The following is a 22,909-nucleotide window of genomic DNA, read 5'->3' on the forward strand; positions in this document are numbered from 1 at the left end:
ATCAATGTACGTCGTCACAATTCCATGTGCATATCAATTCCAACACATGTGCCACACAGATATACAATACCAGTACAAACTAGGGTAACCACTAGTACGTTCATGAACTGTGAAGAATGGTAATTAAGAACCCACAGAGGACACACCAGCTACTTAATTACCCATTACCATGACATGTTTTCTGATCACGAAGCACATGCTTCGCTTATTTCACCAAACAGAAAAGAAAGCAAGAAAGGAAGGACACAAAGTCCGAGCGATATGTACAAGAACTGCATGAATCATGTGGTCCGAAGTACTGATTCACTTCTTCCCCCAGTGAAGGAAATCCTTACGCATGTTGATCTTCTTTTGCAACTGGAGAATACCGTACAGTAGAGCTTCAGCGGTTGGAGGGCATCCCGAGACGTAGATGTCCACAGGGACGATTTTTTAAATAACCATTAAATTTGTGATTTTTACTAGACATTTAGTTTCATGGACATTTTTTCATAAATATTTTAATTAATGATTTTTTTAATTGTGCACACATCACAGATTTGGTGTATCTTCTTTTAGGGGAAAACCTACCGCCGCTTTATTAACTAAATAATGTTTGAAATGTCATCCGAAATTACATCTAAAATGAAGTCTGGAGGAGATTCAAACCATAACTCGGATCTCTCTTCACCTACACCTACTCTTGTAATCTTATGTGCGGCAATGTTGCTAGACCTCCGAACCCACAAAACTCTGAACTATAACACAGAATTGAGCATCCCCTTTGATTTCCTGAAGCCATGGCCCTGCCGCAGACAAATTCTTCTCCGTTTGTTTGATCATTTGCAGCACCGCTTGGCTATCCAACTCCATATGGATCTTCTCCGCGTTCCTGTCAATTGCTAATTGAATCGCGCGCCTACACATGAGGATCTCCGCTGCTTTCGGGCAGCAATGTGTGGGAAATGATGACATAATCCTCCCATAAAGGCGCCCACACCACATGGTCTCTGATTACTGCATCATCACCAGCACTGTCGCTATGTTTTAAAGTGGCACCATCCGAGTTGATCTTCAGCCAGCCCTTGTCAGGAGGCTTCCATCTCTCAGTTATCTTGGGCAGAGGCAAACGCACCTTGGGAACATGTACTGATCGCTGGTGTTCGGTTCAAAAAGAAAGAACAACATATACAACTACAACAGAAAATAATGTTCTAGGTGGTACTTTGTTCATGTGCACAAAGCCCACATCACACGACAAACATTTCTTTTGGCTATTACTCCCTCCGTCTGAAAAAGCTTGTCCCTCAAATGGATGTATCTAGCACCAACTTAGTGCTAGAGACATCCATTTTAAGGAAAAAGCTTGGCACAAGTTTTTTCGAACGAAGAAAGTATATGCTTTTTGGCTTTTTTAGGAAGTGCAGATGTATAGGGGGAAGGTATATTTAGATGAGCCTGTAGGGGTGGTGGTTGGAGCGTTGTTTGTGGGCTGGGCAGTGCGCCCACGGCAAAACAATAAAAAAATGAGACAAACAAATAATAGGGCAGGTCTAAAAAACCAAATAATAGGGCGGACAGTTTGTTTATCTGATGTTGGATGATATCTCATCTAGATCCCTAAACAGTCCCATACAGAATACTGCTATGATTCTGTTCACTACACACAATAATACATGTACAAAGGTGAGCTAACCACGTTAGCGAGCTCAACGTTTTAGCTACAAAGTGTGGCAGGACGTGCGCACTGGACACGGCGTTAGCGGGCCGGGCGTGCGTCCCGTTGCCGTGGCGAGCGCGTAGATCAGGATGGATCCCGGTGACTCGGTCAGGTTTGTTGTGGACGAGACGACGCAACGGTGCTTTCCAACAGCATGGTCACATTCCAGATCCCATACGATGAAGTCGTCATTGTCTCAGCATATACATTCAACTAAGTCAGCATGTGTTTCTGATTCCTCTTATTCCTATCGACAAGACTTTAAACTTGATGAATAATCTTCTCCTGGCTCTTTGTCCTGTATTTTGGTTGGCTACCATCTGTTCACTGGATGGCCATGAGAATTGACGAGAAGAAAACAAAGCCACGTCCTCATACTATATCACGAGCTTCTGAGTAAATTTATACTACATGCCATACCATGAGACCCGGTATCCTCTCGGGCTACCTCACCCAATATATAATAAGCAACTATTGATGCTATATCATAAACACACATTGATGCTGCCTACCCAAGTAGGCAAAATTTAATTTTGTACTTCATGGTATTTCAAGTAGTTTTCGAAATATTGTTAGACTACTGAAATAAAGATCGAAGAGCTCGGCGGCCACAACTCTTAGTTTATTAGCGGTCTTTGACCTATTTGTTACACACAATTCCAAACAAAATGTGTTGACAGAAGTGTTGATTCACTTTTCCGACCAGTGAAGGAAATCACTGTGCATGTTAGTCTTCTTTTGCAACTGGATAATGCACACACTACAACTTCAACGGTTCCCTCAAAAAAAAAAACTTCAACGGTTGGAGGGCATCCTGCAATGTAGACTTCCACGGGAATGATCTATCACACCCACAAACGACAGAGTATGAGTGATGGTAGTATCCACCACCATTGGTGCAACTTCTCATTGAGATCAACCATCGAGGCTCTGGCATCAACCTTGAGGAGAATTTTTGATGTCTAAATTGTTGGACACACATATCACTACAATTTTTTTCCTTACAAACCCATAAAGGGTTGGGTTCCACTATCAGAGAGATAATGGAACCACAAGGTTTGAAACAACATGCCAACGTTCCACAACACTACAACTTAACTAACACTGACCACAAACCTATGCGAGCTCGCTAACATCCACATGGAGAATTCTGCTATAATGCCCTTAAAGGGATAGGCAGACAACAAAGGACACATCAAGGCGGGTGTTGCATCTGGCAACGAGCAAGGCGATTTGCAGTCCACTGACAATTCGACAACAGCGCCAACCAAGCAATTTTATATTATCTCTGGACACACTTAAGAGGTCTACAATTCCTTTGCGCAAAGGAGCAAACTCACGACCAAAGAAGAAAGGCATGCAGTTCGAGCCAAAAATCTGTCATCTGAAGATACCTGGTATCAGAACATGTCCGATGTATCCGATAATCTAAGAAAGAACCTGCTCCGGTTGTAGTGTAGACCACAACATAAGGAGTACAATGATAACCGGTGCCGAAAGAGTGCCACTAATATGACACACCAGTCAGTAGGTAAGGCATCCGCCACTTGCCGTCGCCTAGCACTCGCACCAACTGGAACATATGAGGCATAGTATGTGCCACGCTACTCCCTCCCAACAATCAGCCAGTCCAGAAAAGAGGACATTGTTCGTCCCCTAACATGCACCTTATGGAACTAGCACTGAACAAACCGTTGCAACTGAATCTACAGCCCCAGCCAATGGCTTGCCGTCCTTCATTTTCTCAAGCCAACACCAATTGGTCAAGAACCATGTACACATACATTGAACACAACCAGCTTATGTTTCTGATTTCTCCCATTCCTATCAACAAGATTTGGAACTTGAGTTATCCTCCTCAAGCTTGCTCTTTGTCCTCTATTTCGGCTAGCTACTGTCTCTTCTATGGATGGGGATGAGGAGTGACGAGGAAATCAGGGCTACATCCTCATATATCATGAGCTTCCCAGTGAAGTAACCAATACTGCATGTGAACACATGAGACCTGCTATCTTGCACACTAATGGTGTATGCACGCCACTGCCTACTAGAGTAGGAAAAATTTAATTAATATTTCGCAATAGCTCTTCATTAATACTTAAGTACTTCTGAAAGGAGTCTCAGACTACTTGGAAGAGCTCAACAGTCACAATTCAGTCATCAGTATTCCGTCCTATTTGTTAAACACAAGTCCTATAGTGTACATCTGCACATCAGAAATGCATGTCAGTTCCATCATATGCGCAATACATATATACATTACCATTACAGACTGGGTACACCATAAGCACCAACTAGCCAACCACTAGTATGTCGGTTGTTTCATGGCATGTGAAGCAGTGAAGGATGGTGGTAGGAACCCACGTACCCAGTAGCTAGCACACACCGGCTTACCTTTTTTAGTAAAGGAGGTTGAAAGCCTCGGCCTCTACATCAAAAGATGAACACAACCATCTTTATTAAATTATTCAACAAATGCCAGGCAAAGATTTACATCAACAACCCGAAGCCATCACTCAACACCTACAAACTCGGCAATGGGGGATGCCATGGCAATGCCCCACCATCTAGAACCGGGGCCATCATCGAGCCACCTGCATGGCGTACCGAGAGCACACATCCACACACTGGTTTACATACCGTTTACCATAACATGTTTGTTGACCATGGAACACATGTTTCACTTATTTCACCAAATAGAAAAGAGAACAAGAAAGGACACAAAGTTCCAACAATACGTAGAAGAAATGCATGAACCCCATGATCTCAAATTGTGTTATTCACTTCTCCCACCAGAGAAAAAAAAATCCTTGTGCATGTTGATTTTCTTTTTCAACTAGAAAACACAATACAATAGAGATTGAACAGTTGGAGGGCACCCAGTGATTTAGATGTCTGCGAGAATGATCCGGTTGCATCCATGCACGACGGACTATGAGTATTGGTAGTACCCACGGGCAGTGACGCAACTGGTCATCGAGATCACCCATCGAGGCTTTGGCATCTAGTCATAAACCCGGATGAGAGTAGATGAAGCTCAGAATGTCAGATTTGTGTAGATATTCTCCGGTTCTCCCTAGGTCAAAATAAAATTATGTATGTGTACGTACAAAACATTTTTTTAATAAAAAATTCAGTTACCACCAGAAAATACACAATGTTTTAAGCCAATTTGTATTCTTATGGTCAGTAATTAATATACTTGAATCAAGCAGCCTCGAGAGATTGCAATGAACAACCATGACTATGCTATTTCAAGAAAACTGCCATCTCCATTCATTGGCAATCAAAACAAAGTCATAGTAGGATAAACAAATGTGAAAACTGCGACGGCACCCATGTCATTCTGTTGGGGTTTCTTATTCTCTAAAAGCTATGAAGATAGTAGAAATGTTATTTAGAGCTCAAGCGACATTGAGCTGTTATCACTGCCGAGCGTTCGCCTTGTGATCCTTCCTCCAAGCGAGCTGGCAGCATGTGATGTCTACTACACAACCTTCTTCTTATAAACGTTGTTGGGCCTCCAAGTGCAGAGGTTTGTAGGACAGTAGCAAATTTCCCTCAAGTGGATGACCTAAAGTTTATCAATCCGTAGGAGGCGTAGGATGAAGATGGTCTCTCTCAAGCAACCCTGCAACCAAATAACAAAGAGTCTCTTGTGTCCCCAAACACCCAATACAATGGTAAATTGTATAGGTGCACTAGTTCGGTGAAGAGATGGTGATACAAGTGGTATATGGATGGTAGATAAAGGTTTTTGTAATCTAAAAATATAAAAAACAGCAAGGTAACTAATGATAAAAGTGAGCACAAACGGTATTGCAATGATAGGAAATAAGGCCTAGGGTTCATACTTTCACTAGTGCAAGTTCTCTCAACAATAATAGCATAATTGGATCACATAACTATCCCTCAGAATGCAACAAATAGTCACTCCAAAGTCACTAATAGCGGAGAACGAACGAAGAGATTATGGTAGGGTACGAAACCACCTCAAAGTTATTCTTTCCAATCAATCCGTTGGGCTATTCCTATAAGTGTCACAAACAGCCCTAGAGTTCGTACTAGAATAACACCTTAAGACACAAATCAACCAAAACCCTAATGTCACCTAGATACTCCAATGTAACCTCAAGTATCCGTGGGTATGATTATACGATATGCATCACACGATCTCAGATTCATCTATTCAACCAACACATAGAACCTCAAAGAGTGCCCCAAAGTTTCTACCGGAGAATCACGACGAAAACATGTGCCAACCCCTATGCATAGGTTCATGGGCGGAACCCGCAAGTTGATCACCAAAACATACATCAAGTGAATCACGTGATATCCCATTGTCACCACAGATACGAACGGCAAGACATACATCAAGTGTTCTCAAATCTTTAAAGACTCAATCCGATAAGATAACTTCAAAGGGGAAACTCAATCCATTACAAGAGACTAGAGGGGGGAAGAAACATCATAGGATCCAAATATAATAGCAAAGCTCGCGATACATCAAGATCGTACCACCTCAAGAACACGAGAGAGAGATCAAACACATAGCTACCGGTACATACCCTCAGCCCCGAGGGAGAACTACTCCCTCCTCGTCATGAAGAGCACCGGGATGATGAAGATGGCCACCGGAGAGGGATTCCCCCCTCCGGCAGGGTGCCGGAACGGGTCTAGATTGGTTTTCGGTGGCTACGGGGGCTTCTGGCGGCGGAACTCCCGATCTATTGTGCTCCCGGATGTTTTTAGGGTATACGGAGATATATAGGCAGAAGAAGTACGTTAGGGGGGCCACGAGGGGCCCACGAGGGTGGAGGGCGCGCCCAGGGGGTGGGCGCGCCCCCCTGCCTCGTGGCTTCCTCGTTGATCCTCTGACGTGCACTCCAAGTCTTCTGGGCTTCTTCTGATCCAAAAATAAGTTCCGTGAAGTTTCAGGTCAATTGGACTCCGTTTGATTTTCCTTTTCTGCGATATTCTAAAACAAGGAAAAAACAGAAACTGTCACTGGGCTCTGGGTTAACAGTTTAGTCCCAAAAATCATATAAAATAGCATATAAAACATCCAAGGTTGATAATATAATAGCATGGAACGGTAAAAAATTATAGATACGTTGGAGACGTATCAGCATCCCCAAGCTTAATTCCTGCTCGTCCTCGAGTAGGTAAATGATAAAAACAGAATTTTTGATGTGGAATGCTACCTAACATATTTATCCATGTAATTCTTTATTGTGGCAAGAATATTCAGATCCATAAGATTCAAGACAAAAGTTTAATATTGACATAAAAATAATAATACTTCAAGCATACTAACCAAGTAATCATGTCTTTTCAAAATAACATGGCCAAAGAAAGCTATCCCTACAAAATCATATAGTCTGGCTATGCTCCATCTTCACCACACTAAATATTTAAATCATGCACAACCTCGATGACAAACCAAGCAATTGTTTCATACTTTTGGTGTTCTCAAACTTTTTCAATCTTCACGCAATATATGAGCGTGAACCATGGACATAGCACTATAGGTGGAATAGAATGGTGGTTGTGGAGAAGACAAAAAGGGAGAAGATAGTCTCACATCAACTAGGCGTATCAATGGGCTATGGAGATGCCCATCAATAGATATCAATGTGAGTGAGTAGGGATTGCCATGCAACGGATGCACTAGAGCTATAAATGTATGAAAGCTCAACAAAAGAAACTAAGTGGGTGTGCATTCAACTTGCTTGCTCACGAAGACCTAGGGCATTTTGAGGAAGCCCATCATTGGAATATACAAGCCAAGTTCTATAATGAAAGATTCCCACTAGTATATGAAAGTGACAACATAGGAGACTCTCTATCATGAAGATCATGGTGCTACTTTGAAGCACAAGTGTGGTAAAAGGATAGTAGCATTGCCCCTTCTCTCTTTTTCTCTCATTTTTTTATTTTTTATTTTTTTATTTGGGCCTTCTATTTTTATGGCCTCTTTTTGTTTCTTTTTTTATTTTTCGTCCGGAGTCTCATCCGGACTTATGGGGGAATCATAGTCTCCATCATCCTTTCCTCACTGGGACAATGCTCTAATAATGATGATCATCACACTTTTATTTACTTACAACTCATGAATTACAACTCGATTCTTAGGACAAAATATGACTCTATATGAATGCCTCCAGAGGTGTACCGGGATGTGCAATGACTCATGAGTGACATGTATGAAAGAATTATGAACGGTGGCTTTGCCACAAATAGGATGTCAACTACATGATCATGCAAAGCAATATGACAATGATGAAGCGTGTCATAATAAACGGAACTGTGGAGAGTTGCATGGCAATATATCTCGGAATGGCTATGGAAATGCCATAATAGGTAGGTACGGTGGCTGTTTTGAGGAAGGTATATGGTGGGTTTTATGATATAGGCGAAAGTTGCGCGTTACTAGAGAGGCTAGCAATGGTGGAAGGGTGAGTGCGTATAATCCATGGACTCAACATTAGTCACAAAGAACTCACATACTTATTGCAAAAATCTATTAGTTATCGAAACAAAGTATTACACACATGCTCCTAGGGGGATATATTGGTAGGAAAAGACCATCGCTCGTCCCCGACCGCCACTCATAAGGAAGACAATCAATAAATAAATCATGCTCCGACTTCCTCACATAACGGTTCACCATACGTGCATGCTACGGGAATCACAAACTTTAACACAAGTATTTCTCAAATTCACAACTACTCAACTAGCATGACTCTAATGTTCACTATCTCCATATCTCAAAACAATCATCAAGTATCAAGCTTCTCTTAGTATTCAATTCACTCCATATGAAAGTTTTTATTATATCCCTCTTGGATGCCCATCATATTAGGACTAGTTTCATAACCAAAGCAAATTACCACGCTGTTTAGGACTCTAAAAATAATATAAGTGATGCATGAGAGTTCATCTATTTCTATAAAATAAAACTACCACCATGCTCTAAAATATATAAGTGAAGCACTAGAGCAAATGACAAACTACTCCAAAAGATATAAGTGAAGATCAATGAGTAGTCGAATAATTATGCAACTATATGAAGACTCTCTAACATTTAAGAATTTCAGATCTTGTTATTTTATTCAAACAGCAAGCAAAACAAAGGAAAATAACGCTCCAAGCAAAACACATATCATGTGGTAAATAAAAATATAGCTCCAAGTAAAGTTACCGATGAACGAAGACGAAAGAGGGGATGCCTTCCGGGGCATCCCCATGATTAGGCTCTTGGTTGTCCTTGAATATTACCTTGGGGTGCCTTGGGCATCCCCAAGCTTAGGCTCTTTCCACTCCTTATTCCATACTCCATCGAATCTTTACCCAAAACTTGAAAACTTCACAACACAAAACTTAACAGAAAACTCGTAAGCTCCGTTAGCGAAAGAAAATAAATCACCACTTCAAGGTACTGTAATAAACTCATTCTTTATTTATATTGGTGTTAAACCTACTGTATTACAACTTCTCTATGGTTTACAAACTCTTTTACTAGCCATAGGTTCATCAAAATAAGCAAACAACACACGAAAAACAGAATCTGTCAAAAAGAGAACAGTATGTAGTAATCTGGATCAAACGTATACTTCTGGAACTCATAAAATTCTCAAATAAATTTCTGGGCCTGAGTACTTTATCTATTAATCATCTTCAAAAATAATTAACTAAATAGAACTCTCCAAATAAAAATGGCAGCAATTCTCGTGAGCGCTAAAGTTTCTGTTTTTTACAGCATGATCACAAAGACTTTCCCCAAGTCTTCCCAAAGGTTCTACTTGGCACAAGCACTAATTAAAAGCATAAAACCACATCTAAACAGAGGCTAGATGAATTATTTATTACTAAACAGGAACAAAAATCAAGGAACAAAAATAAAGTTGGGTTGCCTCCCAACAAGCGCTATCGTTTAACGCACCTAGCCAGGCATGATGATTTCAATGATGCTCACATAAAGGATAAGAATTGAAACATAAAAAGAGCATCATGAAGAATATGACTAGAACATTTAAGTCTAACCCACTTCCTATTCATAGGGATTTTGTGAGCAAACAACTTATGGGAACAATAATCAACTTGCATAGGAAGGTAAAACAAGCATAACTTCAAAACTTTAAGCACATAGAGAGGAAACTTGATATTATTGCAATTCCTACAAGCATATATTCCTCCCTCATAATAATTTTCAGTAGCATAATGAATTAATTCAACAATATAACCAGCACCTAAAGCATTCTTTTCATGATCTACAAGCATAGAAAATTTACTACTCTCCACATAAGCAAAATTTCTTCTCATGAATAATAGTGGGAGCAAATTCAACAAAATAATTATCATGTGAGGCATAATACAATTGAAAACTAAAATCATGATGACAATTTTCATGGATATCATTATTCTTTATAGCATACAAGTCATCACAATAATCATCATAGATAGCAACTTTGTTCTCATAATCAATTGGAACCTCTTCGAAATAGTGGATTCATCACAAAATAAAGTCATGACCTCTCCAAATCCACTTTCATCAATATAATCATCATAAATAGGAGGCATGCTTTCATCATAATAAATTTGCTCATCAAAACTTGGGGGACAACAAATATCATCTTCATCAAACATAGCTTCCCCAACCTTATGGCTTTGCATATCATTAGCATCATGGATATTCAAGGAATTCATACTAACAACATTGCAATCATGCTCATCATTCAAAGATTTAGTGCCAAACATTTTAATGCATTCTTCTTCTAACACTTTGGCACAATTATCGGAATCCTTATTCTCACGATAGATATTAAAAAGATAAAGCGTATGAGGCAAACTTAATTCCATTTTTTTAAATTTTCTTTTATGAACTAAACTAGTGATAAAACAAGAAACAAAAAGATTCGATTGCAAGATCTAAAGATATACCTTCAAGCACTCACGTCCCCGGCAACGGCACCAGAAAAGAGCTTGATGTCTACTACACAACCTTCTTCTTGTAGACGTTGTTGGGCCTCCAAGTGCAGAGGTTTGTAGGACAGTAGCAAATTTCCCTCAAGTGGATGACCTAAGGTTTATCAATTCGTAGGAGGCGTAGGATGAAGATGGTCTCTCTCAAGCAACCCTGCAACCAAATAACAAAGAGTCTCTTGTGTCCCCAAAACACCCAATACAATGGTAAATTGTATAGGTGCACTAGTTCGGCGAAGAGATGGTGATACAAGTGGTATATGGATGGTAGATAAAGGTTTTTGTAATCTGAAAATATAAAAACAGCAAGGTAACTAATGATAAAAGTGAGCACAAACGGTATTGCAATGATAGGAAATAAGGCCTAGGGTTCATACTTTCACTAGTGCAAGTTCTCTCAACAATAATAGCATAATTGGATCACATAACTATCCCTCAACATGCAACAAATAGTCACTCCAAAGTAACTAATAGCGGAGAATGAACGAAGAGATTATGGTAGGGTACGAAACCACCTCAAAGTTATTCTTTCCAATCAATCCGTTGGGCTATTCCTATAAGTGTCACAAACAGCCCTAGAGTTTGTACTAGAATAACACCTTAAGACACAAATCAACCAAAAACCTAATGTCACCTAGATACTCCAATGTCACCTCAAGTATCCGTGGGTATGATTATACGATATGCATCACACAATCTCAGATTCATCTATTCAACCAACACATAGAACCTCAAAGAGTGCCCCAAAGTTTCTACCGGAGAATCACGACGAAAACGGGTGCCAACCCCTATGCATAGGTTCATGGGCGAACCCGCAAGTTGATCACCAAAACATACATCAAGTGAATCACGTGATATCCCATTGTCACCACAGATACGCACGGCAAGACATACATCAAGTGTTCTCAAATCTTTAAAGACTCAATCCGATAAGATAACTTCAAAGGGGAAACTCAATCCATTACAAGAGAGTAGAGGGGGGAAGAAACATCATAGGATCCAAATATAATAGCAAAGCTCGCGATACATCAAGATTGTACCACCTCAAGAACACGAGAGAGAGAGAGATCAAACACATTGCTACTAGTACATACCCTCAGCCCCGAGGGAGAACTACTCCCTCCTCGTCATGGAGAGCACCGGGATGATGAAGATGGCCACCGGAGAGGGATTCCCCCCTCCGGCAGGGTGCCGGAAAGGGTCTAGATTGGTTTTCGGTGGCTACGGAGGCTTCTGGCGGCGGAACTCCCGATCTATTGTGCTCCCGGATGTTTTTAGGGTATATGGAGATATATATGCGGAAGAAGTACATCAGGGGGGCCACGAGGGCCCCATGAGGGTGGAGGGCGCGCCCAGGGGGGTGGGCGTGCCCCCCTGACGTGCACTCCAAGTCTTCTGGGCTTCTTCTGATCCAAAAATAAGTCCCGTGAAGTTTCAGGTCAACTGGACTCCGTTTGATTTTCCTTTTCTGCAATATTCTAAAACAAGGAAAAAACAGAAACTGGCACTGGGCTCTGGGTTAATAGGTTAGTCCCAAAAATCATATAAAATAGCATATAAATGCATATAAAACATCCAAGGTTGATAATATAATAGCATGGAACAGTCAAAAATTATAGATACGTTGGAGACGTATCAGCATGTCTTTGGTTGGTACTCTATGTATTGTTTGATATCTCATTTTATATAAATAGCAATGGAACTCAACAAATAGATATAATACACTAAGAAGCATAGCAAATCACATCAACAGCTACGCCAATTGTCTGCTGCACCAGAGGTGTGCATGCTCGACTGGCCATGGCAAGTAGCAAAGATTGCGTCGTCGTGAGAGCTTGAGGCACCGAGGCTAGCATTGAGGCCGATGGATTGCCTCCTCTCATCATGATGGCGCTCCTCCGATGCTTGTCATCTATAACTTGGAGGACTGCCTAATAGTACTCGTTGGGCGGGGATCTCATGCAGCCCTCCCCCACCGCCATGTTGCTGGCGCAGACTTCGTCTGGATGTTGGCCGGCTGCACGTGCACTGTGTCCGCAGTCATTCATCTCAATGGACAGCTCTTTACGAGGCCCTTCCTTGATGTGTTGATAGTAGGAGCAGTGCTGGGCTCCTCGGGCATCGCTCCAAGGATAGCACAGTCCCAGTAGATAATCACAGTCTAAGTCGATAATCACATAACTTTTGTGCCATCACAGTATCTAGAATAAAGGCAGATAAAATAAATATCACTAGTCATTTGTTTATTGGATGATTTTGATTTTGGTGAAGCACCTTCGTAGTTTGATTTTAGCACTAGTTTATGTTACCTCAATAGGTCTGGAATTATAACTATTCTCAAGAGAGAGAATCATTGTAACTATAACTTGTTGGTCATATACATGCTATGTACCTTCTTATGCATGCTTGAGAGACTGGTTAGTAGCATCAGTATGAGCTACCGACCAAGTCATATTATCAGTAGCTCATATTCTGTTGGTCTCTTAGTTATGCCTTTCTTCTCGGTTTGTACAGTGGTTAACTTTTTCTTCTTCTTCTTCATTGTAGCATCCAACAAAATATCCATTACATTGTATCCATTGCGCCCTATAAACTGTACTTACTATTTTGCCAAATACCATAATTCAGGTAATCAAGATTTTGTTGAATGCTACCATGTCAATATATATTTGTATGTACTGTTTGCTGGATTTTTTTTTCTATTTTGGGCCTAGCCCAATAGCAGTTTCAGAAATTCCTAATAAATCCTAGAGGCCCACGCAGCCCATCCGTGCAAGGCAAGAGGTGGAACAAAAGTTTAGTCCCACATTTCTAGCTTAGAGGGAGTTGGACCTCTTTACAAGGGAGGTTCTTTCCCCACATGTATGAGCATGAGAACAAGAGAGACATCCACGCGCGCTCCTCCTCCGCCGCTCGCCTCTCCACGCCACGCCACGCCTCGCCTCGCCTCGTCACGACGCGCCGCGGGTTGCGGGAATGAGCCGAGCCGATGTCTAAATTTTTGTTATTTTCATTTTCTCATCAGATAAGATCCAGGAGACTTGGACCCTCCTTCAAGAAAGCCACGAGGCGGCCACGAGGGTGGAGGGCGCACCCCCTACCTTGTGGGCCCCTCGAAGCTCCACCGACGTACTTCTTCCTCCTATACATACCTACGTACACCCAAACGATCGGGGACGGAGCCAAAAACCTAATTCCACCGCCACAACTTTCTATATCCACGAGATCCCATCTTGGGGCATGTTCCGGAGCTCCGCCGGAAGGGGCATCGATCACGGAGGGCTTCTACATCATCATCCAAGCCCCTCCGATGAAGTGTGAGTAGTTTACTTCAGACCTATGGGTCCATAGTTAGTAGCTAGATGGCTTCTTCTCTATTTTTGGATCTCAATACAATGTTCTCCCCCTCTCTTGTGGAGATCTATTCGATGTAATCTTCTTTTTGCGGTGTGTTTGTTGAGACCGATGAATTGTGGGTTTATGATTAAGTCTATCTATGAATAATATTTGAATCTTCTCTGAATTCTTTTATGTATGATTGGTTATCTTTGCAAGTCTCTTCGAATTATCAGTTTGGTTTGGCCTACTAGATTGGTTTTTCTTGCCATGGGAGAAGTGCTTAGCTTTGGGTTCGATCTTGCGGTGTCCTTTCCCAGTGACAGAAGGGGCAGCAAGGCACGTATTGTATCGTTTCCATCGAGGATAACAAGATGGTTTTTTATCATATTGCATGAAACTATCCCTCTACATCATGTCATCTTGCTTAAGGCGTTACTCTGTTTTTAACTTAACACTCTAGATGCATGCTGGATAGCAGTCGATGAGTGGAGTAATAGTAGTAGATGAAGGCAGGAGTCGGTCTACTTGTCTCGGACGTGATGCCTATATACATGATCATACCTAGATATTCTCATAACTATGCTCAATTCTGTCAATTGCTCAACAGTAATTTGTTCACCCACCGTAGAATACTTATGCTCTTGAGAGAAGCCACTAGTGAAACCTATGGCCCCCGGGTCTCTTTCTCATCATATCAATCTCCATCACTTTATTATTGCATTGCTTTTACTTTGCTTTTACTTTTTTACTTTGCATCTCTATACCAAAAATATTATTTATCATCTCTATCAGATCTCACTTTCGTAAGTGACCGTGAAGGGATTGACAACCCCTAAGCGCGTTGGTTGCGTTGAGCTATTGTCTTTGTGTAGGTACGAGGGACTCGCGCGTAGCCTCCTACTGGATTGATACCTTGGTTCTCAAAAACTGAGGGAAATACTTACGCTACTTTGCTGCATCATCCTCTCCTCTTCGGGGAAATCCAACACAGTGCTCAAGAGGTAGCACTCCCTTCGTTGCTTCACCTCCCGCCGCTGCCTCTTCGCGTCCTTCTCCTGTGCCTATATAAGAGAGGTCACTCCTCTCCAGAGAGACAACAGAAGCTCCTCTTCCTCTCACCACAAAGTTCCGACCACTGCGCTGCTGCTACGTTCTTCCCCATTCCGTCTTGCGACGTGCACCGCAGGTCGGGACAGTAGGCCTCCGGAACCGCACCTTTTGAGTCCTGTACGGGAGAAGGGTGATAAGGTTTTTGGGGAGCGCTCCGCGCGACTACTGGCTTCTTCATCATGGACTCCGATGACTACTTCCCCGACGACGACTTCTTCCCCGACGTCCACGACCTCCTCGACGACATGGCAGGCGAGGATACCGACCCCAAGTCCAGCGCTTCTGCTGCTGCTGTCCCGTACGTGTTCTTCTCCTTTTTGTTAGACGTCCTGCTACAGTTCCCTGTTCTACGTACTATTTGCTCTAGATATGTTAGACTCTTCTTCATATATGCAACTTGCTATACTGTCTACTCTTGATATGTTCAGTTACAGTTCATATATGAAGATGTTGTTTACCTTCTCTTTGTCAAATCGCATGGCTTGTTTTGTCACTGTTATATTAGTCATGCTTTATCTAGTATTTCTGCTAATAAAATCATTTGGTAAATTGCTGATATTTCCAAAAATCCAAAAACCTTACTATAGGAAATTTACCCCGAGTGGTTTTGCTGCTTCCATGAGACCTCCTATGTTTGAGGGTATCCACTATAAGAGGTGGCGCGTGAGAGCAGTCTTATGGTTTCAAACCATGAGTTGCTATGACGCCACTCTTGGCAAACCTGAAGGAGAGCTTGATGCTCAACAGGCACAAGCCTTTCAGAAAATGGATACTCTGTTTAAGGCTGCTCTCTTGAGTGTTCTTAGTGAGAACATAGTTGATGCTTATGTGTCAATTGATAATGGAAAAGATATGTGGGATGCACTCGAGGCCAAGTTTGGGGTCTCGGATGCTGGCACTGAGCTGTACATCATGGAGCAATTCTATGATTACAGGATGACTGAAGAGCGCTCTGTGGTTGAGCAAGCTCATGAGATACAGTCATTTGCTAGAGAACTTGAGCACTTCGGTTGTATGCTACCGGACAAGTTTGTTGCCGGAGGTATCATCACTAAGCTTCCTCCTTCATGGAGGAACTTTGCTACCTTGCTGAAACATAAGAGGCAGGAGTTTTCCGTCCTGGATCTCATTGGCACTCTTGATGTGGAAGAAAAGGTGAGAGCAAAGGACACACGTGCTCGAGGTATTGAGGGAGGATCTAGTGCCAATGTGGTACAGAAGCAGAACTTCCAGCCCCACAAGTTCAAGAACAAGGGCAAGTTTGATGGTAAAGCAAAGTTTGATGGGAAGAACAAGGCAGTCCAGCACAAGAACTTTAAGAAGAAGAATGACAAGAAGAAAGGTGTCTGCCATGTGTGTGGGGATCCTGATCATTGGGCTCCTAGTTGACCTAATCGCTATGACAAGTGTCATCCTGGGAAAGGCGGCAAGACCGCTAATGTTGTCATTGGAGACATTGATATGAAGGATGCTGGACCACAGGGACTTCAACCGTGGTGATGGGCAACAGTTCAGGTGCTTCTGTTCGTGGTGTTGGCACGGTCGATTTGAAGTTTACTTCGGGGAAGATTGTGCGGCTGAAGAACGTGCATTATGTCCCCTCCGTCAATAAAAATCTTGTTAGCAGATGTCTTCTGTGTAGAGATGGCTACAAGCTTATCTTTGAGTCGAATAAATTTGTAATATCCAAGTATGGAACCTTTGTTGGTAAAGGTTATGAGTCAGGAGGCCTGTTTCGTTTATCCTTATCAGACGTTTGCAATAAAGTTGTTAATCATATTTGCAACAATAGTGAATCAAATGTGTGGCATTCACGTCTTGTCATGTTAACTTTGGTTGCATGTCGCGACTAGCGAAGTTGAACTTAATCCCTAGTTTCACCACTGTCAAGGGATCTAAGTGTCAAGTGTGTGTGCAAGCTAAGCAACCTCGTAAGTCTCACACGACCGCGGAAATACATTCAGATCTATGTGAAATGAATGATGTTTTGACAAAAGGTGGAAAGAAATATTTTATGACATTAATCGATGACTCCACTAGATACTGCCGTGTGTATCTTCTGAAGTCTAAGGACGAGGCTTTGAACTTTTTCAAGATCTATAAAGCTGAAGTGGAAAACCAACTTGATCAAAAAATCAAGAGGCTTAGGTCCGACCGTGGTGGAGAGTATTTTTCCAATGAATTTGATGCTTTTTGTGCGGAACATGGTATAATCCATGCGAGGATGCCTCCCTACTCACCTCAGTCAAATGGGGTGGCCGAAAGAAAGAATCGTACTCTAACTGATTTGGTTAACACCATGTTAGACACATCGGGTCTCTCCAAGGCATGGTGAGGGGAGGCGATATTGACAGCATGTCATGTCCTAAACCGAGTCCCCACAAAGAACAAAGAGATAATTCCATTCGAGGAATGGGAGAAGAAAAGGTTAAAACTCTCTTATCTGCGAACATGGGGTTGTTTGGCGAAAGTCAATGTTCCAATTTCAAAGAAGCGGAAGCTTGGACCAAAGACTGTGGATTGTGTTTTTCTGGGATATGCTTTTCATAGCATTGGATATAGATTCTTGGTTGTAAAATCTGAGGTACCTGACATGCATGTCGGTACGATCATGGAGTCGAATGATGCGACTTTCTTTGAAGATATCTTTCCCATGAAGGATATGGCTACCTCATCTAATCAGGAGATGCCTAGTTCATCGAATCAGGAACCAGTTACAATTACCAAACCTACCATTTCGATAGAACACTTTGAAAGTCCTGTGGAGGAAAACAATAAAGTTCCTACTAGGAGCAAGAGACAGAGGAATGCAAAGTCCTTTGGTGATGATTTTCTTGTGTATCTCATAGATGACACTCCCAGTTCTATTTCAGAGGCTTATGCATCTGAAGATGCTGACTACTGGAAGGAAGCGGTTCGTAGCGAGATGGATTCCATCTTAGCGAATGAAACTTGGGAGATAACTGATCGTCCTTATGGGCGCAAACCTATAGGATGCAAATGGTTATTCAAGAAGAAGCTTAGGCCTGATGGTACTATTGAAAAGTATAAGGCTCGGCTCATGGCTAAGGGTTATACCCGAAAGGAAGGTGAAGACTTCTTTGATACTTACTCACCTGTGGCTCGACTGACCACTATTCGAGTTCTACTTTCACTAGCTGCCTCGCATGATCTTCTCGTTCATCAAATGGATGTTAAGACTGCTTTCCTAAATGGAGAGTTGGACGAGGAAATTTATATGGAACAACCAGATGGGTTTGTAATAGATGGTCAGGAAGGGAAAGTATGCAAGTTGCTGAAGTCTTTGTATGGACTTAAGCAAGCACCCAAACAGTGGCATGAGAAGTTTGAGAGAACTTTAATAGCTGCAGGCTTTGTTGTAAACGAAGCTGACAAATGTGTGTACTATCGCCATGGTGGGGGCGAGGGAGTTATCCTTTGCTTGTATGTTGATGACATACTGATTTTCGGAACAAATCTGAATGTTATTAAGGAGGTCAAGGATTTCCTATCTTGTTGCTTTGAGATGAAGGATTTAGGAGTGGCTGATGTCATTCTGAACATCAAGTTGTTGTGAGACGATGATGGTGGGATTACATTGCTTCAATCTCACTATGTGGAAAAGATCTTGAGTCGCTTTGGCTACAGTGACTTCAAGCCCTCTCCAACACCATATGATGCGAGTGTGTTACTTCAAAAGAATCGAAGAATTGCTAGAGATTAATTGAAATATTCTCAGATCATTGGCTTGCTTATGTACTTAGCCAGTGCTACAAGACCTGACATCTCTTTTGCTGTTAGCAAACTGAGTCGGTTTGTCTCAAAACCAGGAGATGTGCATTGGAAAGCTCTAGAAAGAGTTTTGCATTATTTGAAAGGCACTGCGAATTATGGAATTCACTACACCGGGCACCCAAAGGTGCTTGAAGGGTATAGTGACTCAAACTGGATCTCAGATGCTTATGAGATAAAGGCCATGAGTGGATATGTATTCACTCATGGAGGTGGCGCTGTTTCTTGGAAGTCTTGCAAGCAGACCATCTTAACGAGGTCAACAATGGAAGCAGAACTCACATCACTAGATACAGCTACGGTCAAAGCAGATTGGCTTCGCCAGCTCTTGAATGACTTGCCGGTTGTTGAGAAACCTGTACCGGGTATCCTTATGAACTGCGACAATCAAACTGTGATCACGAAAGTGAGCATATCAAAGGATAACATGAAGTCATCAAGGCACGTTCAGAGAAGGTTAAAGTCTGTCAGGAAAGTGAGAAACTCCGGAGTTATTGCATTGGATTATATTCAAACGACTAAGAATCTGGCAGATCCTTTTACTAAGGGTCTATCACGTAATGTGATAGATAATGCATCGAGGGAGATGGGTATGAGACCCACAATATGAGTTGTTCACAGTGGTAACCTATTCTTTGTGATCGGAGATCCCGTGAATTAGATGTGGAAGACAAGCTGTTGGTCAACTGAGAGGAGAGTATCCTTACTATCAACAATACCACTCCATAAAGATGCAATATTCTCCTAATCTGCATGGCAGGTTGATGTATATCTTAATGTGTTCTAAGTGGCTCATTGAAGCAGAGATGTCGTCCTGCAGAACATCTTTTGAAAAACACACCTATATGAGTCTGATTGTCAAACGTCGCAATCTATGAGAGTAGGGTTCTCTCTAGTAAACTCATGAAAGGTCTCGGAGTATGACGCATAAGCTCCACCCGTAGGGAAGACCCACGGTAGCCACGTATCGGTCAAGGCTTTATGTGAAGCTAGATTCACAGAAAACTTGCAGTTTAAGGCCCAGTCCACTGTTCAAGTTGCTTACTAGTGTAGCATAGAGTTCTAGGTGGAAGTTCAACTTAACAGTCTCCACTGCAGTACCGGTATATAAAACAGTGTTTTGGAACCAAAGGCAAATTTTGTGTGCCTCTGGGATCTGGTGGGGGATTTCTGGAATTTTGTCTATTTTGGGCCTAGCCCAATACTAGTTTCAGAAATTCCTAATAAATCCTAGAGGCCCACGCAGCCCATTCGTGCAAGGCAAGAGGTGGAACAAAAATTTAGTCCCACATTGCTAGTTTAGAGGGAGTTGGACCTCTTTATAAGGAAGGTTCTTTCCCCACATGTATGAGCATGAGAATAGGAGAGACATCCACGCGCGCTCCTCCTCCGCTGCCCGCCTCGCCACGCCATGCCTCGCCTCGCCTCGCCTCGACGCGCCGCGCCTTGCGAGAATGAGCCGAGCCGATGTCTAAATTTTTGCCACACACGACGGGTATACGAAAGGTCACGTGGGAGTTGAAACGTTTCTTCGGCCGCTGCCTGTTCTCTTCGTCTCCCTTCGTTGCTTCACCTCCCGCCGCTGCCTCTTCGCGTGAGAAGCTCCTCTTCCTCTCGCCACAAAGTTTCGAGCACTGCGCTGCTGCTACGTTCTTCCCCATCCCGTCTTGCGGTGTGCACCGCAGGTCGGGACAGTAGGCCTCCGGAACCGCACCTTTTGAGTCCTGTACGGGAGAAGGGTGATAAGGTTTTTGGAGAGCTCTCCGCGCGACTACTGGCTTCTTCATCACGGACTCCGACGACTACTTCCCCAATGATGACTTCTTCCCCGACGTCCACGACCTCCTCGACGACATGGCAGGCGAGGACACCGACCCCAAGTCTAGCGCTTCTACTGCTGCTGCCCCGTACGTGTTCTTCTCCTCTTTGTTAGAGGTCCTGCTACAGTTCCCTGTTCTACTATTTGCTCTAGATATGTTAGACTCTTCTTCATATATGCAACTTGCTATACTGTCTGCTCTAGATATGTTCAGTTACAGTTCATATATGAAGATGATGTTTACCTTCTCTTTGTCAAATCGCATGGCTTGTTTTGTCACTGTTATATTAGTCATGCTTTATCTAATATGTCTGCTAATAAAATCATTTGGTAAATTGCTGATATTTCCAACACTGTCCATGTGAATGGAAATCATTGTAGGAACCATATAAATTCAGATGTTCTTTGCCTTTATATATATCATGATGTGAATTCTACTCTATTGTTTTGCTGTGCAAGAAACTTTTGGATTAGATATGCATCTGCTTGAGAATTAGACACATAAATCCTATGTTTTTAGTAGGAGAAGATGGAACAAGGTATGGGGCTGTTGATCAAATACTGTTACGTTGTCCACCCTCATAGATTTGAAAATTGTGTTTCATGTTTGATGAATTGGTGAGGATTGGAGCATGGGGCATTGTGTCGAGGACAAATATGAGACCTCTTGTATGACGTTCGTGGGCGTCAAACAACAGAGGTCACGCGTGCATGCAATGCAAACGGCGTGCCCACTCCGACGCAAAAGTTGTATGTTGTTTTTTTCTCTTTGTTTTTCTAGTCAGATGCCCCCCTCCCCCCCCCCACACACAAACCGACTGGTGTTTTACGGACGTAAATATGTAACAATATATTTATATTTTTTCAATATGAGTTTAAAAAAGTTAAGTGTATATTAAAATTATATTCATTGTATATTTAAAAAGTTCACCATATATTAGAAATTTTTTTGGTGTATTAAATAAATTTTAGTGTATAATAAAATTTATACAACGTTCACCATGTATTAAAAATATGCATTGTATATTATAAAAATATTCATTGTATATCAATAAAATGTTCCATTGTATATTACTAAAATTGTCACTGTATATTTATAAAAGGTTCAACGTGTATTACAAAAAAGTTCACTTGTATTAAAAAACATTCTCTACATATGAAAATATGTTCATCATGTATCAATAAAAATAAAACTAATAAGAAATTTAAAACAGAAATAAAAACATAAAAAACCAAAAAAATCCTGAAGAGAACCAGAAAAGAAACAACAAACAAAAAAGCAACGAACAACGCACAACACTTGTTGTCGTGAACTGGAACGGCCCATATGCGGGTGCTGTGGGTGGCATATAGAATCCACCATCAAATATGTCAGGGCTACTTTTCATCTTTTTGAGAAAATGTCACTGCTACTTTTCTAACGGGTCTTTACGTGAAGTGAACGATCCAAGAATGGATGGGCCAAGGAGAAGCCCTGTTACCCGCAGAAAAAAGGAGAAGCCCTCGTGCCCAAGTGTTGCGAGGGAGCACTTAGAAGGCAAAGGTCTGACAAGTGCCACATGTGGACACTTGTCACAACCCAGGAGTTTTGACTTTTTTCACATATTTGTTTTATTTATATTTTACTTTTTTGAACTATGCGTTCAAATTACGTACCGTTTTCACCCTTGGGTTTCTCTCGTCGAGATCTGCGAAACTAGATCCCATATTAATAGGTCTGGATGAGTTTTTTCACGAAAAACTTGAAAAAGGAAAAATAGAAAATAGAAAAAACCAAAATAATATTAAAAAACTTGAAACAAAAAAGAGAAAAAAGTTAAAAAAACTGTGAAGCATAATTGTGTTTTTTCATTTTTTTGGAAAGCACACTTGTGCTTTTCACTTTTCCGGAAGCACATGTGTGCCTCACGCGAAAGCATAGCTATGTTTAATTGTGAAGCACACATTGAAGGAAATATGCCCTAGAGGAAATAATAATGTTATTATTTTATTTCCTTATATCATGATAAATGTTTATTATTCATGCTAGAATTGTATTATCCGGAAACATAATACTTGTGTGAATACATAGACAAACCAAACATCACTAGTATGCCTCTACTTGACTAGCTCATTAATCAAAGATGGTTATGTTTCCTAACCATAGACATGTGTTGTCATTTGAT

General features: G+C 41.7%; 1 pseudogene; it reads right to left on the bottom strand.

The window, feature by feature from the left end:
• Nucleotides 1-236: 236 nt before the first annotated feature.
• Nucleotides 237-22,909, bottom strand: part of LOC125533056 — a 95,603-nt pseudogene continuing 72,930 nt past the window's right edge.

Source organism: Triticum urartu, chromosome 1 (assembly GCF_003073215.2).
Source record: "Triticum urartu cultivar G1812 chromosome 1, Tu2.1, whole genome shotgun sequence".
In the NCBI taxonomy this organism is placed as follows: Eukaryota; Viridiplantae; Streptophyta; class Magnoliopsida; order Poales; family Poaceae; genus Triticum; species Triticum urartu.